This window comes from Dermacentor andersoni, chromosome 4 (assembly GCF_023375885.2).
Source record: "Dermacentor andersoni chromosome 4, qqDerAnde1_hic_scaffold, whole genome shotgun sequence".
In the NCBI taxonomy this organism is placed as follows: Eukaryota; Metazoa; Arthropoda; class Arachnida; order Ixodida; family Ixodidae; genus Dermacentor; species Dermacentor andersoni.
Window position 1 is genome coordinate 107,896,264 of NC_092817.1, and position 17,117 is coordinate 107,913,380.

The 17,117-nt window shown below is 45.2% G+C and overlaps 2 long non-coding RNA genes across 2 annotated transcripts in view; both read right to left on the reverse strand.

The window, feature by feature from the left end:
* The window catches only part of LOC140217123 (uncharacterized), a 177,980-nt gene that overhangs the window by 42,106 nt on the left and 118,757 nt on the right, over positions 1–17,117 (reverse strand). The gene's annotated exons all lie outside the window — the stretch shown is intronic.
* LOC140217122 (uncharacterized) lies at positions 375–17,104 on the reverse strand. The gene is made up of 3 exons (XR_011893623.1): positions 16,937–17,104; positions 14,930–14,966; positions 375–507 (listed from the first exon to the last, which is right to left on the reverse strand). It is a non-coding gene; the product is annotated as an uncharacterized lncRNA (long non-coding RNA).

Below are 17,117 nucleotides of genomic sequence, written 5' to 3' on the forward strand. Positions count from 1 at the left end.
GCATATATCTATGTGTAGCAAGGCTGCACTGGCATGGCCTCGTTGCTTCTCTTAGTGCTGCAAGTGCGCTTCATTGTTATTGTTTTTCTTACCCCGTAACGTGTTCCGAAAGTGGCTTTCATTTACTCCGCTTGCCATTCCTTACGCGGTAAATGATGACCAGGATGAATCGCCAGAGTAAGCAAACGAACCTGGGATGAAGCGAAACAAACCGGCTCTTTTTTATTTTAACAATGTGGACGGCTAAGACAAAGCATACATCATTTGTTGCCACAATGTACAGGAATTCGAAAGTAAAGTAACACAAAGTTTAGCAGAAAGAATAAAAAGAATGGAAGCAGCAACGCAACCAGAAGGGCACAAGAAGTGGCAAGTATGGCCGCTGCATGGCTCATGAATACACAAGACGGTGAGGCTTAGGCTGCGGAAGGAATAGAGATGTACTCTTGCAAATCCCGAAAGATTGGCGATGACGCGGAAATGGTGCACCTCGCTGTTTAGGCACAACTGCAACAAAAAATGACGTTGCGATTTCTTGTATAGTAGTGCTTATGGTGAAACACCTCAGGTATGGATCCTTGTCATCTCTTGTAGGATGATCGCCAGGCTTGTATACTCGCAGACAACTTTCTGTGGCAGTAAAGAGAAAGCTATGGAGGCGGAGCTGTTGCACATGGGTTACCGGGCTAAGTAGTCCAGTCGAGTTTACCCGGGCTTTTGGTTTCTCGGAACAGACACTCGAATCGACGCAGCATCCACGTGCGACAATTTCCCGTTTACCCAGACACTGAAGGTGAGAACCACAAAAGTCAATTCTAACAATCAGTGGTGCGTTTTGTCTTAGCCGTCGCAAAGGAGGTATTCAGGTTTCCTCTTCCCCAGTTTAAGCTAACAGACGAAAATGTGGGACTCTTTTCAGAAATGCTTTTCTTTGTGCGTGCTTTGCCCCGATAGCTTTTCCTTCATTGCCAAAGTGGCCCGCGAGCATAGCAACCGTCTCGCAATTCACAAATCTTTTCTCAGAATGCCTGCCAATATATTTTTTTACTTTGATTCATTTGAGTACCTTCACAACACTCCCTCCAGGAAAAAGGTCCGAGAACCTTCGAACCGATAGACGGGCAGGAAAGTTACAGAAAAAAGAGCGCTCTTAATAGGAAGAAAGGAAACATTTACAAACGAAAGAGGTATAATAGCTCTACGGTGAAAGTGCAAGAAAGAAGTGGTAAACAAAGAGTGCGCAAAGTAGATAGAAAATGAACTTTAACAACAAGTCGCAGTTTCGCCGCCCCCCAAAAGGCAAAACATAGATTGCAATAACGAAGTAGTAGACAGCTATAGGATAGAAGTTAGGACAGTAGCTTTATCGGCCGTATATACTTGGAAACATTCGTTTACTAAGTGAATCAAGGAGCATGGTGTCTACGTGCACTGGTAAACATGAACACATCACACTCGATGACCACGGATACTCGCTGACAAAACACTGGCGTGAGCAAGCGCGGCAGCAGCAGCGAGCGAAGTGACCTTCGTGCTGTTTGTCGCTTCAACGCAAACTGAGCGGCGATGATACAGCTCGCGTAAAGGTATGAGCCGTATGCAGATCGCTTTCAAGATGCAGCGCGCGCGGCCGCCCAAAGTTTGCAGTGGCTGGCAGAGTAGAAGCCGCCCCCTCTCCCGCCGCCTCCACGCGTTGCTGCGTTTCGCGCGTGAGATTGAGCCGCGATCATCAGTTCCCTCTTGCGTCCGGTCGCGCGAGAGAGAGAGAGAGCAAATGATAAAGGAAAGGTAGAGAGGTTAACCAGGACTGAGCCCGGTTGGCTACCCTACACTGGGGAAAGGGAAAAGGGGACGGAAAGATTAAAAGAAGAAGAGAAAGTCTACTGGGTATATCGTTCGGTCACTCAGTTCGGATCACAGACGCTGACTCAATCCAGTTGCCTTCAAATATCGCAGCAGAGCTTTTGTGGCCTTTTGTAGCTGCGATATGCGAGGCCATGGTCCCAAGATCTTCTTCAAGGTGAACGGTGTTCTATCTAGCTGATTGAGAGCTGTGCAGAGGTCATGTCTTTCGTTTTGAAAAGATGGGCAGTAGCACAGTAGATGTTCTATAGTTTCCTCGGCACCGCAAGCATTACAGTCGGCGCTATCAGTCATTCCAATCAAAAACGTATATGCGTTGGTGAATGCGACGCCCAAGCGTAAGCGGCACAGCATTGTTTCTTCATTTCGCAGAAGCCCCGGTCGCGAAGTGTGCAGTTGCTACCGGAGCCCAATGCCACCCGGCGCATCCGCGGCAGCAGCGGCACCGGCCGTGCGGGAAAAAATAAAGAACCAGAAAGCTCACCTTCGCGCACAGCCTTCGCCGCAAGTGTTTCCATGTAAAGATTGCGGTTGCATAAGCTGGAGTTCCCGCGAAGCGGCAACTGCGTGGCCGGCCTATATACAGCACCGCGCGTCGTGGCTCTGTCCACCAGTGTGGTGATCGGTGTGATGCCTCAATAAATCGCGAAAGGAAAACACGTATAGAGCTGCGCATAAATTTCGCATTGTGGAGCACTGTAATCGTCGGTGAATTCATTATCATCTTTATCTCTTCCGCTTTCCCCTAGTGTGGGGTATGAAATCAGACATCGCCTTTATCAACGTTTCTGCGTTTTCTTTTTCGTCACATTCCTCTCTCTCTTTCTATTTCACTCCCCATCAACCCTCCCTCAGTGTGTGGTATAGAAGACTTGAAAAGGTAGTTAATTTCCTTGCGTTTTCTCCGCTTGCTCTCTTTGTCTTCTATGCAGGCGCATTTTTAATAAATGAAGTGGTATTCCCGCCTGATTTGGTGTTTTCATTTTGGCATAGCTTTGGAGCGGGGCACTGCATGTAGCTAAAGATGGCATGAGAATGAAGTTATGACTTTCGTGGTGCAAGAAACAATGCTTGAGGGTGTGCGGGACATACGATAAAGGTATACCCAACTACACGTTGCCGTTTGTTGCATATGATTTTATACAACTCGGACGAAGCTTCACTTGACGTGATTTCCAAGATGTGCTTTGGACCTGCACGATATTTTTTTTGACAGGGGCGTTTACATTGAAATAAACGTCAACTTGAAGTCAACGCTCATCAGTTTTACTTCTTGTTTCGCATTTTTACACTCTTTCCGGTTTAGTCAACCAGGAAGTCACAGAAGCGGAGGCAACAAGCAAAAAGCAAAAAGAAAAGCTGCAAATGTTGCCAAGCATGTCAAAATTACGGTGCCGCCAAACGTCCGTTAACACCCCAGCTTTCTGTCGCGGAGTAGTTAATGCAGAGTTCGTAAGTGCTAATCCATCTGCGTGCCTTGCCTTGCCTCCTGATGCGTGCGTAGCATGCAAGCATTAGTGCGGTTCGTGCGGAAAGGCATCGGATTATGCAGGGGCACGTGCGACGTACGAAAAAAAAAAAAAATACGAAAGCCTTAGTAAGGCGAGGAAAGAGCAGGTCAAATGGCTGCAACCCAAAGTGCCAGCAGCAGGCGAGGATTTAAGCTTAAGCACAGAGTGAATAAGCACTGGAGCAAGGCCATCCGGAGGCTTTCCTCGTAGAGTCAGAATTAGTTGCAATAAGTCTGCGAATTAGGTATCCCCTTTCGTAAGGCGTAAGGATTAAAGACCCCGAACTTAGCTCGATATCCGTGGCGACATAGGTAACTTGAACCTAATACCTATACTGAGAAACCCGATGCACTTCTGTTGAGCACTTTCTTACGAACTCTTCGCAACGTGATCATCAGAGAGCGAACTCGCGCGATAACTTCAGCCGCTTAAATAAACGTAATTCTTTGCGTAACCAAAATCGCTGGTTGATGGTCGCGTATCGCTATATATAGATGCGCCTTTTTTTGGGCCGCAACCTACTTCATTTTATTTTATTTGCAGAATATTGCGAAATAGTTACGTCTTGGCTTTGCGTTTAGGACTATACTAGAATAATAGACAGTTTTAGTTACACGTACGTAGAGGCTTTGCGTACGTAGAGCTTCTACGTGTCAGCAGTGCGCATGCGTACAACGTAGCGGGTGCGCGCGCGTCTCACGGACGTACGTGAGATTCAATTCTTTGCGTGCGTTTCTTGCGCACGTAGACAGCTTCGCGCGGGAGTTCCGCGAGATCACGAACAAGCGATAGCGGGCCGCGCGCGCGCAGACGGCTTGCATCGAAACGCGGCGACAGGATTGAATTGGCTACCGCCGTGTTCACATTTCCCGATAGATGTAGCTACGGGGTCCCTCTTGGCGTGCGTAGCGTACGTGTAGCTAAAAGCGTTTCAGATGGCGTGCACGTAAGGTACGTAGGCTTTTCACGTTTGCGTACGTGAAGCCTCTACGTACGTGTAACTAAAACTGTCTACTGTCTAATGTGACGTTCACGTGTGCACGGATGTCTGTGTTTTTATTGCGCAGTGGAGCAATTGCACATAGATTAGTTCATCTGGTTAGTATTTTTACTGTCGTGTTCATGCTTTTGCTCTTTTTTCTATGGAATTTATGCGCAGGAATGTCGATAAAATGTGCTTGCGTGTCATATCGGGAAAAGAGGCTCCTTGACTTGTTCACTTGTGCAATTGGTACAGCCGGCTCGGATGTGGACTACACCTTCCTGTTCGTCGACACTTACCTATCAGATAAAAAAGAAAGGTGAGGTGACGGAGTTGTCGGTCAGAGATGGTTGAAACCAAGCGTTCAGCAACGGTGGCTCTCTGATCATTAGCCTGTAAACTCACATCTCAAGAGTCCCTTTCTTTGTCCATACTCCGTTTCCTCCGTGTAATGCAAATATAACTCCAATTATTCACTGACGCCTCTTTCGCCAAAGACTCATATTGAAAATTTTGTAAAGCACCGCGAGAAGACGGAAGACACAGGAATTACAGGATATGCCGCCTTCTCGCACGCAACAGAAGAATTAAAGGAAGAAACTCCGCATGTGGGTAAAGGCGGAAGTGATCGCACATGCAAAGCAAAATAGGGAACATCAAGAATACAAAAACCAGCACAATATTTCTATACCTAACGGTAAATAAATCTGTAAGTTACAGCCGAACACGCAGGTGTGCTATCAATCGAGAAATTTCATTGTCATCTAGCATGACAGAAGGGTAGGTCAAGTAAGCATCTAATCTTTTTTAAATGTGGAACGCCACCACCAATTATAGTGTCCGGTGATTATTGCCCTTGAAAACTACCTCTGTCTCATTAAGCACGCGTGAGTACCCACTCTCCGCTATGTGCTGCCAGCTGCGATCACCCAGATGAATTTTGTGACGCCTGGCGTTCCCTTAGACGTACGTCGATACCATGGCAACTACTTACTACGCCTCTTTGCGTATCTTCCTTAGGTTTCATAATCTGGCTCCATTAAACTATACACTCACCAAACTTTTCTGCCTTGCGGTTGTCTACCGCATCAAGTAGGTGTGAAATGAATGTGATTAATGTTGGTCAGTCCGGCGAACTGTTGCTTTCAACTGCACCCTCCGATACTACTATATACTATGCGGGATGATAACTTTTTTTTTCTTCAAATTTACAGAATGTTTTAAAAATTGTCTGCGGCAGAAGGCATAATTCTTGTACATGAGCTATATTATTCTAATAGGCAGATATCTTTAGCGCGAGAAATCGAACAACATATTCAACCAATTACCGAAGATCCAGTAATTAAGTTTTAAACGAATACAATACGGCACATATTGCAATTTACGAATTGCAGGCAGTGAGATTGCAGGACGTATCCATTTGAAGCAAATTTTCAGGAAGACACCAGTTTCGAGAAATTATTTCCTAAGGGGGGGGGGGGGGGGGGACTAAATACAGGCGCGTTCCAGTTACTTTTGTGCTTCAATGTATGATGTAGTGGTTTGTTAAGAAAAAGTATGTGGAACAGCAGTGCATTTTTACGGCGTGTTTGATGTCGCATATCTCCAGACTGGTGTGATTTCGGAAATTCATGCAAAGTAGATACGCCTCGCAAGCTCACCCGGTACAATTCCTAAGTTGCCATATGTGTCACAAAATAATTAATAAGGAAGTTAATTATTGAATTATTGTTAGTTATCTCAATATGTGTTTGGATTTCTCATTTAAGTAATATCCGCCTCTATGAATAATCCACCTCATGGATCAGAATTGTGTCATCTGCAACAGTCGATCTAAAAAAAATTCTGAAAATCTTAAGATTGCTCCCCTCGCATATTTGTAGTGAGGGTGTGAAATACGCAAATGAACAAAAATCAATGCGCATGAAAATTTCTACACATTTCAGTTAAGATTGTCATGAACTTTGACAAGACCGCTTCTGGAAAACTTAATAAGAACGCCAATGCATTTCGCAGCACATTTCAAGCTCTTATATCTTGAAAGTGTTGCTAGTCTTTAAGATTTCTAGGAACCAGGCATCGCTTCACTACCTACATGTCCTCCTCATTTTTGTATGTGCCTTAGGCTTTATAATTATAACGTGTAATTAGCATATTTGCATTGTTAGTGAAAATATCGCTGATATTTTTCTTGCTTCTAATGCCCACCTAGCGTCGTTGCCACTTTCCATTCAAGAACGACGGTGTTCTAGAAATTACATCTCTAAAATAAGTGTTCGGTATATGAAGGAACACCTGGGATAAAAAGATTTAGAGAAAGCTCAAAGTCAGATAGAACCTGAGAGTCCGCACAATGAGGGGTATTGTTAGTACCGAAACGGGAGTAGCAAGAAAATGTCATGGAGTCTTACATCCTTCACTGTATAATAGCTCAGTTTATTTATTTCTTTAAAAGCACTCGCGTGGGCGTTTCCTGTTTTGTTCTCATCCACTTTTTCTTTTTTCTTTTCTTTCTATCATAGTAACAATTAGCCTGTCGTGAACAAAGTGAATTCTGCTGGCGCTCTTCCAATTCTTTAGCCGGGGCAAAGTTAATTAAAGCGCTGTGTATTGCTCTTGACAGAGTAGGAGCCACTCTTCGTGGCTCCTGCACATGCATCGATTTTCAGTCCAAGTCAATTGGCTGCCACGCAATTTGCGAAAAATGGTGCAGTTCGGCAGCCGGCCTTAGGCGTTGTGGCCACACGTTCTTTAGAGCAAAATTACTTTGTGCAAAGCATTGTAGCTTTGTACGAGCTTGGGAAGCAAATTATTTTCTTAACTCATTTGTATACCGTTTGTCGCACATAAGTTGAGCCAAACTATAAAAATATGCAAATGCCAAGTAGCTGGACGGAACCAAGGTAATGTTGCATGCCGTCGCTCGGAGATGCTCAGATTAGCTTTTGCATTTCACCTAATTACACAATTAGTCCTAATTAATTAAGCAACTTATCCAATAATACAATTAGATAAAAGGTGTTAAAGTGAAAAAGCCAGAGTAACATGAGAAACTCCCCGATACAGCTTTCTATTGCTCAATAAGTATGGCATAAAAGTGGTTTACCATCACGAAAGAAGCCCGCGAATACGCGGAAATTGCCACGCGATTGGCCGCTCGCGGCACACCAGGCCTTAGTTTCGACTTCACCATGCTGACCGATACTCTTGTCTCCCTTCAGGCTCCGCCCCCCCGCCCCCCCCCCCACCCGCCTCAGACACACGCGTCCGTTTGTCTTCCATTGAGTACATAAGGAAAAAAAGATCGCGATAGAACAAGCATAGTAATTAACCAGGAAGCAGGGACACTATAGGGTCCAAGCTTCTAGTTTGGTGTCGACTGCACCAGTCATGAAAGCACACTCTCTTGGTATGCGCAAGGCGAGCCCTACAGAGGAAATAATAAGACGAGCACTGTGTAATCTGTCTTGACTGACGACGTAGCCAAGAGCTTGTTAATCAGTTCATCACTACCCAATGGGGCATCCTCCGACCGCCTTACGCCGTATGCACTCCCCTGCTACCTTTGTGCGCGTAGACAGCCGACATTCTTCGCGACGGCTTACCGCGAAGCAGCACCTGCACGTTATGTTCCCAAAGGGCATTGCTTTTATGACGTTTAGCGCACCTCAACGCAGGCTCACGCGCACTTGTGCACAAACGTGCGCCCGCAATAGTGCGCGTAGGGCCAATTTAGGGCTATTAATAACAAAAAGTGCAGTTACTGCTGAGAAGCACTCTTGTCAGCCACGAAAGAGGATTGCAATGTTTCACTAAACCTAGAATTTTTTTATAGGCTGCAGCAAGGAGCCAGAGAGCAAGTATAATTAAATTGCCCTTCTCTGTAAGCTAAACTAATGATCTGGTGAAATATAAGAACCATATTTATGGTTTTGGAGGGAACAACTCGTGTCATTAGTGCACAACTAGCGCTTCGTCTTTAATCTATATTATAAATACAGGTTTTCTGCGATGTCTCGAACATCAAGCGTGTTTAAAATGCACATTGTGCCATATAAAAAAGTTCGATATTAGGTAACTTTGAATGAGTTCAACCGGTGGATAGCAGTAGCGTTTAGCATAACTGCCAACGTGACCACCTAACAAAATATAGCGTTGACATATAGCTCTAGAAAAGGGTCAACAAAATTCTACAAAAGCGGGATCACATTCTGGAGCGCGAACAAGGATAATGCAGTCAATATCCCATCGCAAGCATTCTACAAGCAGGCAGTGCGTTTTCTACCGCGCACTCCGGAGTCTATTTCGTAACGTCTCTTCACTCAGGCCTCCCACGATCCATAGCGCCTCGGCTGCGTTGGACGAAAGGCAAGTCTTACTTAGGTAACAAATGAAAATGAGATCGGGCATGTCGCTGGAAGCGAGCGCGCATTCAAAGCCTACAAGAACGCCTAAAAAAGACAGAGAGCGAACGTACATTCTATAAAGGATTCAAGCGGACATAGTGAGCATACACGCTCTCCTGAGCTGACAGTGGGGCAGGAAAGATAAAGATGACAAGTAGGTACGGGCTTTCCCTGAGTAATTCCTATGTTGGGCGGACGTAGTTGAAAACATTAGGCGAGATGTGGAAAAAAAAACTAAGCTAAAGAAAAGAAAGGGCCATGTACCTCTTCAACGCTACGAAAGCAGCTGGGCATGCGGCGGAGGTTTGCCGGCCTATTGCTCGTTCAAAGCAAAGAAAAAAAAATGCGACTGCAAGCGTAGAAGTGGAAGGGGAGACGTGAAGATTAAACAGCAAATGGAAGCGCGAGGACTAGTAAGCGAAAGCAGAGGCCGACAGCCGCGCACAGTGCGCGTGGAGGGATCAGCAGCGGGCCTCGCAGAATCCGAGTAATCAAATTTGCGTGCAACTCGGGGAGTCATGCTCTACTTCTGACGACGAGCGAAAAGAAAAGAACTAATCCGTGCAAGCTCTTGCATAGTAAATGTCGTAAAGAAGCACAGTTGAGATAGGAAGAAAAGTGAGTGCAGAAGAAGGGACAAGAAATAATCGATAGAAATTATCGTCTCTGGGACGGTGCGGAATTTATGTCCAGCGCTTTTACAGCATTACGCTTACCGTGTGTGCCGTTCTGCGAGCGCTAATGATCTATTGAGAGACGGGACGATGAGCAATATAGAGCTGGTTGGTGCCTGGTCGGAGAAACTACAGTTACGGTTCGTTCTCTTCAATAGAGAGCGTTCACGATATATATATATATATATATATATATATATATATATATATATATATATATATATATATATATATATACGGGGTGTTTCAGCTAACTTGGGCCAGTATTGTTCTGAGCCATCTGGAGCGCGTCATGATATTTTTTCCAATCCGCCGAGCTGGTTTATTAACAAAGCTTGCTTAATGAACTTTTTAAATAGTAACTCGAGGAAAAAATCTGTAATACAGAAGTTGTAGCGCTTGTTCAGAAATATCAGATCATTTCATATATGCTAACGGCCCTGCTTATTTTTTTTCCAGCCTTTATTTAGCTTGCGCGAAAGTTAAAAAATACCACGTGACTGCCCGCTAAGGTGCCGCACGTTTAGTGCCCTCAAGTGTAAGCTGAACGAATTAGCAAATGCTAAGAAGTATACGAAGGAGAATAAGAATGAGAAGTAGAAAAAGAAGAATAACACCACCAACAACGACGACGGCAGCAACGACAGCAGCATGAAAACGTTATCACGAAAACGATCGAGATGAAACAATGCTGCCCGATGCAAGTGCAGCTAGGTTTACCACCTGGACTGCATGAGGCGTGGCTTCAATCTCGGCAACAGCCTCACACTCTCCTCGCAAAAGATTGCAGTCAACAAGCCATTTGTTCCTAATGAGCCACAATCGGCGCGGAATTCGACAGGAACCCGCAACCACTTCGTGAGCTTTCGAAACAAGCTGCCAAGACAGAAAGTGCCTTGACGGAAAAGACGCCTACCACGAACCTAGGAGCACCGACCCCCCCCCCCCCCCCCCCCCCGTTTATATTTTTTTTTTTACTAGCAGAAGGGAAAACTCAAATTTGATAAAGACGTGGCAGTTTTTCTGCCACTCCTGCCTCTTGCCTCTTATATAAGAGATTTTGTGCCTTTTGGAAGCAGCAGCTGTCAACAACCACCAAATCGTTAACACGCACACAAAGTCGCGAGACACAAACATCACAGGAACGTAGGGCGAGTTACGAACAACTCTAAGAGCGCAATGCGGTTCAGTAGCAGACACCCGAAAATTTCTAAGCAGCTATATAACGCCTTCGCCTAACTGAGTCCATCGAGCGTCACTGCTATTCTTGTTTTCATGCCGCATGGGAAGACGGAGACTCGCTAGCGTGTTTCCGTTCTCTCTGCGGACTGTTTATCCACTGTCTTCTTTTCCTACAGACTCGGTTCGCTATAGAACAGGCGAATCAAATGACGATCTCTACCTTACTTGCTGTTTTCGAGATCGCCTTGCTCTTTCGTGCTAATGCGCTTTTTTTTTTTTTGCTCAGCACGCGCGAAGCTTTTATATCCGTCACATTGATATAATGGTTTTGAAACAAATAACTACAAAAGCATCAAGAGCTCATGGAAAGATCAGAAAAGTTGAAAAAACAAACCTACTAGAGAAAACATGGGAAGCGAGAGCTACTTATGTGAAACTCGCGAGGCGAGCAAAAATGCACAGCGACGCCAACATCAGGGCGCATTGTATAAATCTCCTCCTCGAAACGCTGCAGGCTGTACTTTCGCAAACGTTGGAGCAAGAACGTGCGGCACTCGTAGGCAAACATTGTTTTTATGTTATTTACTTGTATTGCTGCTGCGTTTTCCTTCATATTTTGCTTCTCGGGCAGCTTTAAGGTATTGCAGGATGCCTTGCATACAGATCAGCCGGAGGTTAACGCTACTCCATGGAACGAAGAGATGCTCCTTAGGTATTATGAAATGTGCAAACATTCAAATATAACGAGCGCCCTTTTGAACATTCGGCCTTCCTCTGCGATTATGTGGTCGGCGAAACGCTATTCAAGTGCGATGGTACCGAGCAGCGTTCTTTTGCGATGCGTTGACGAGTCTAAGTAGAGGTCTTATTCACCTAACAATAGAGTTGCGTATAGGTATTTCCGAACGATCCGCACCATAGCGGTGTGCACGGAGGCTCACTTTTGAAGAAAAACGTTCACCGACTCAATTCTTTGCTTCGACCATCGAAACTACGGGCAATTCTATTCTTTCGTTCCCAGAAGTGTGGTTATCCTGTTTACTTGCTTTACATTATTGAGTGTCATGCAATTTTCGTGGACAACCACGGATCTCGAGGGCATGATGGAGCGTCATAAAGCAAGAAGGTCGCTATACGCAAATCGCTCACTCGGAACTGAGACCACACGTATGGCTCTTGAACACAGAGACCGCCTGTGCATATGTGTTTCGTTTTAAAGCGAAAATGTTTATTTGCCTCTTTCGCCCCTTCTCGTCGTCCGTGGTTTATGGTCCGACTTTGCATGGCCGACACAAAAAGATAATTTGACGCAACTTTTAACTGCTTACGAGCTTGTGAACCTACGACCTTTAGATATAGTAGTTCGGCGGTAAAAGTAAACATTTCGAAAAATTTCGTTAACTATCCAGTGCTACAGCGGAGGTTCTCAACATAGGCACAGGACGACAGGGCGAACGGAGAATTTGGCTCCATTGTAGTTGCAGACAGGCTTTGTAACGTCGTCTGTTAGGCCTAACAGATTTGAGCGCGTATGCGAATAGCTACGGGCCTGGAGGCACGTGCTGTCACCTGGGAAGGACAGTCTTCCTCTTTTCCAGCCACCCCTCACCTTGAGTTGGCTGCGCGAGAGACACCACTACAGATGTATCGGTTAACGGCGCTGATCGCTGCGGAATCACACAAAGAAACAACAAAGGCTGTACACTTAATCAAATGCCATTAAATGCCTTAAAAGCAACAACGCGCAAGAGTGCTTTTATTCGCAAAACTGTGCGGCGTGTCTCTGCGTCCTTTTATTTTTTAAACTATTTTTGCGACGAACACGGTATGTCTTCGTGCGCTTTTACTTTGTTCCGTGTTTTTTTTTCTTTGCTGCTTCTTGTGATTCTCTCTTTCTTGTGGTGCTGTGAGGACTAGCCGGTACCACCCCAAGGCGCCAATATTTTCAATAAAGTTAAGCGAAACAGAAAGTGATGACGAATCAGGCATGCGCATGCGCAGAATCTGTATGGACTGGTGCCCCATCACTCATTATTTCATTGCGCGAAAGTGGAAATCATGCGTTCGGATGTGGGCTGTAGTTAGAGATAATTGTAAAAAAAATCCAAAACAAAGAACTTTCCTCGTTGATGTCGAGCCAGTTCCAATTGTCATATACTGTTCAGAAAGAGAAAAGAAAATGCCTTCGAACAGCGTAGTAGCAGCGCAACATTAAATTGGCATATCAACGTTTGGCATATATATATATATATATATATATATATATATATATATATATGGATTTATATTTCGAATCATATGGACACTCCAGGCGCATTTCTGCCATCGCCGTCGTCGTGAGGTTCCGTATGAGTGAAAGCGCGTGAGAGTGAGCCGGCGAATGCGGTTCGATCCCGTGTGCGCGAGCGAAGTACGCCGCCAAGTTGTGATGATGATAGTGACAGTGATCTAAAGAAAGGAAAGTCGCATGATTCTGCAACCCGTGAAGGAGCTTCGTCGGGGGAGAGGGAGTGGGAAGGGAAAGATGATAGAGAAAGAGAGAGGATGTGGCCTAATAGACACCAAGATGCATACCCGTTCCTGTGGCGCGCGAGGCAGGGGGGTCAGGCGAGGGAGGAAGGGCGTTGTCCAGCGGCTGCTAGGGTGCCTCGATGATCTCCTCGACTACCGCTCAGTACAGAGAGGAGACAACCGCGGCGTCTACTACGGCGTTCTCCACGCGAATCGCGGACGCCTAGGACGCGTTGCCGGCGCTCGTGTGTCTTGAAAGCGATCTGCGACGTGGCCTAAGTGCACGCCCGCACGGGCCTCATCTTCAAAGCAATCTGCGATGTTTGCAGAGTGCGGGTAATGCCGGTAGCTTCGCATGCGCTGTGCTTTCGACGTTTCGAACTACTATCCTTACTTCGTACAGCTATCTACTAATTTGCTATCGCAATCGATGCTTCGCCTCTTGGATGGAAATGTGTATCTTTTATTACGCTTTTACCCCATCGAACGGCCCATGCTAAAGCGGTCCGTGGTGTGAGTATAAGTCACCCGATGCCGTACGTTGCTCTTGCAGCAGATGGGCAGTCACACAAGTTTTCCAATTATTTGCTACTCGAACAGGATCTGCTACCATCACGTTCATGACGGTTAATTAATGACAGGTAGTAACTTACTTTATTAAAAAAGATTGTATTTATTCTTTCGCGTGCAGGAGAACGCGGAACAAATAAAAAATTATTGGTGACTGATATTGCCACGTATTGTCAATCTTCAGCTAAGTATCGCATTCAGCAGGTCGTCCCTCAGCGTGCCCGCCACTACGAAGTGACCAAGACTTACGTACATCTTCTGGCATGCATACTACATTGAAATACGTCTGTCAATTCATCGACCTGCATATATCTCCGGAGGTAAGTATATATACGCCATTTTGTACCATATTCTTAACTGTTCGGTGAAAATGAGCGCCAAAAAAGCAAAAAAATATGAATCAAAAAATTACATCTGAAGTACTGCGCGGAGTTACAATGTATTACAGAGAAAACTGTTGTGCAAAAATTAAAATTCTTGTGAATTCTACGTTGGGACCTGCAGATAAGATTTCCACACTTGCCCCAATATTTTTTCTTTTATTTTTGCCACCCCCTGATTGGCTACGCTAATATAAAAAGCGTGTCGCGGAAGAAATAAAGGTGATTGTCTTCCTGGCTCTGCGTGGGTCATCTGTTCCTTGGACGGTCGTCCTGTCACTCTCAGCGTCTAGCCGCCGAATACGTAACAGAAGCTACAAAATAAGCTCTCCTAGATTCGTTCTACATTCGGGTGAACGAAAACGTTTCCTTTCACGATTACTCCCTCCACCTCGCGGGCTTCCAGCAAACTAATTTTTTGTATTTGAAGTACAATATAGTTTTGTTCAACACTGCTCCTCTTTTTTCTCCGACTCTGTGGACTGAAGGAAGCGGAATAGCGATAGTTACGGGGTTCACCATGTGATCTATGACGATTCGGAATAAGGACGCAGCGTGCTTCTACCGGCTGAGACGAAGAGAAGACGCTTAGCCGTGCTCTCATTGCTCAGACGCATCCAAATACACAGGAGGGTCGTAAATAATCTACGCTGACTTCTGTCTAGCGTGCCTATGAGGAGAAGCGCAAGTATAAATGTAAGAGCGCAATGGCTAGAGAAAAGCGCGAGAAGACAAGAAGACAAGAAGTAAGACAAATAGAAAAGAAAGAGAAAGGAGACCCAGACACGCATGACCAAAAAAATACTCAAGAAGGAAACAAAGGCTTATCGTAGTCAGCGCAGACACGCACTCTCCATCTTGCCGGTGTCTGCTGGCGCGTTTCTTGCCTGCAACGAGCAAATCGGTGCACGGCCCATTACAGACGGCCCCGCGAAGCACTCGTTCACTCACATTTCTCTCTGTCCGTTTCTAAGAAAACGAAACATTGTTAAAGACTGAAAGTACCAAAGCTAGAGTGGCGTTCCTGTGCACTTGTATATTTCGGTGGAACGCCTTCGCGAGATAGATCTTGAGATGGTTCTACCTAGGCGAACACGCGTTGTACGTAACATTTTTTTGTCGCAGGAGTAGTTCTTCTGGTACGTTTGCGAGTAGATGCTCCAGATCCAGAACACAGTTCTGCGCCATTGAATGCACACAGACTGCGTCCATTGAAAATACCGAAATAAATAATCGAAAACGCAAAAGAAGGGAAGCTGCAACAGCGCGCATCTTAAAAAAAAGAAACGACAACAATTTTATAGTCCCGAAATTCATGCTCTTGGGCATCTTCGCGCTCGCTACCGTTGCAACGAATGATTTAAGGAAATCGCAGTGTGCAAATACAGCGCACTCGCATTCATGATTTTTCTATCCGTAGGTTAGGCTATATACTGACTTATCACCCCCTCCACACTTAAATTGTCAAAATGAATCGCAAGGCCAGTATTAATAAAGAAGTGCAGTCTTTAGCGAATCCTTTGGTTCTGAGCTTATTCACAGCGAGAGCAACTTTTACCCAATGAAGACTGCCATCTTACTTTTTGCTTGCTTGCTTGTTCTTCAAACAATTGCGCTCACACACAAGGGAAAAATGACAAAGAAGCAAACAATTCTACCCGACATCGTTAGTTCTTTAAGATTTAATTAGGGGCTTTACTGAAGCTCCGGTTCATAGAGATTCCAGAAAGTGCATGTGGTCTGCCTAACATTTAGGAAACGTTTTCAATTGATACGTATGAATATTTAAATAACAACAATAAGGTGTTCTGATGAATAACACGGGACTTGATCATATTCTGTCTAAGAATACGACGTCATTTCTTTATAAACAAAAGAAGTATATGGTGAAGTGATACACGGTAAGAAAATAGAAATACATGTACAGACTAACGATCTCAGAGTCCCCATACTTATGTAGAGTAGATTGATTTAGTACAAATATAAGACTTTACTAAACGTTATGCTCGAAGCTGTTTCGTCAAAGGCGTGTGATAAATTTTTGTTTGAGCGCGTTCGACATTTATTACAAATATCATTCTTAGGGTATCTCACGCACTTTCCCGCGTTATCTATCTATCTATCTATCTATCTATCTATCTATCTATCTATCTATCTATCTATCTATCTATCTATCTATCTATCTATCTATCTATCTATCTATCTATCTATCTATCTATCTATCTATCTATCTGTCTGTCTGTCTGTCTGTCTGTCTGTCTGTCTGTCTGTCTGTCTGTCTGTCTGTCTGTCTGTCTGTCTGTCTGTCTGTCTGTCTGTCTGTGTCTGTCTGTGTCTGTCTGTCTGTCTGTCTGTGTCTGTCTGTCTGTCTGTCTGTGTCTGTCTGTCTGTCTGTCTGTCTGTCTGTCTTGTCCTGTCTTGTCCTGTCTTGTCCTGTCTTGTCTTGCCCTGTCTTGTCCTGTCTTGTCTTGTCCTGTCCTGTCTTGCCCTGTCTTGTCTTGCCCTGTCTTGTCCTGTCTTGTCATGTCTTGTCTTGTCCTGTCTTGTCCTGTCTTGTCCTGTCTTGTCCTGTCTTGTCCTGTCTTGTCTTGTCTTGTCCTGTCTTGTCTTGTCTTGTCTTGTCTTGTCTTGTCTGTCTGTCTGTCTCCCACAAGTCTGGGTAGTTGGGTAGTCCACGGTTGAATGAGCAGCGAGTGGGGCTGCAATACTGATCTAACAGGATTCAAAACGAACTGTTTGCCGACAGTGGTTCGTACGCAGGTGGCACTCTGCACCTATGTACCGCTCTGCAGCGAACCTCTTGACACCAACATGGGTCATTGGGGATGCGGAACTGGGTTTGGGCCTGTGTACGTACCGCTCTTCATAAACCTTCTGGCCACTGGGAGGTATGTACCACTCGGTCTGTGCTGCTCTCCTCTTTGATGCCAAGTTGGGTCACTGGTTGCGTGCGAGTAGGTGTGTTCCGCTCTTCAATGGACGTCGTTGACGCCAACCGCGGTAGCCAGCTGATTGCCGCTGGGAATGTGCCCATGGGA